This window comes from Etheostoma cragini, chromosome 14, assembly GCF_013103735.1.
Source record: "Etheostoma cragini isolate CJK2018 chromosome 14, CSU_Ecrag_1.0, whole genome shotgun sequence".
Taxonomy (NCBI): domain Eukaryota; kingdom Metazoa; phylum Chordata; class Actinopteri; order Perciformes; family Percidae; genus Etheostoma; species Etheostoma cragini.
Genome location: NC_048420.1, coordinates 10,280,269 through 10,281,157, shown reverse-complemented (window position 1 = coordinate 10,281,157; position 889 = coordinate 10,280,269).

Sequence of the window (889 nt, the reverse complement as noted above, 5' to 3'; positions counted from 1 at the left end):
TTCATCTCGAGCAGTTAAAGTCCGGATAGCTTATTGGTTACAGGGGACATGGTTCTGAACCAATCAGATCGGATTCCGGCCCGGAAGACGCTGACCCGGTATAGTGTCTTCTTCTGCTATTGTAGCAAGCGCTTGGCGGTGAGTCTGTTGCAGTAGCGCCCTCTTCTTGATGGGTGGCGCACCAGAGCATGGACTAGACTCACCTCACTTTCCCACCGTTTGTTCTAGCCTATTCTTTTAATAACAAGTGTATTCCTCAAAACCCATACACATTATTCCTTTAGATGTTGATGGCAACAAATAATAACAGTAAAAATTAAATTGTTCAAGGATTGTCCTTTTTAGCAAGTGCCATTTATTTTTGTACATAGGCTAAAGATAAAGTAGGCCTACAGCTTTCTTCTGAGATTTGCCATAAAAGCATTTATTTTGTCAATAAAATGTTAGGCACAGCTTCTTCACTGCATTGTATTAATTCTCTACTAGCACATACCACAGTTGGTTTAAGATGAGGATCTCTCAAAGAAATGACAAATTTGGATATAAACTTATTGTTGTGAGAGCAACTTTTAATAGAAGACATGAGGTAACATGAGACAATGCATCGGTCAGTGTTTGTCAACACTAACTCTTTAACACCAGTTAGATGTGAAGCAGAAATTGGCCCAGAGAGGGATAGCTCACACTGATCTGATATAAAGTATTGAGATCCTTTAATAAAGTGAAAGTACTACTACCCCACAAATTAACCTAGTACTTAGTAGAACCTAGTTGTTCCGGAGGCAAGAGGACCTCTGACATGTATAATTGTAAGTCACTTTAGAGAAGCGTCAGCTAAATGACATGCAATGTAATCTTTTTATTATTTTGTATAGGACCTTAACTAATG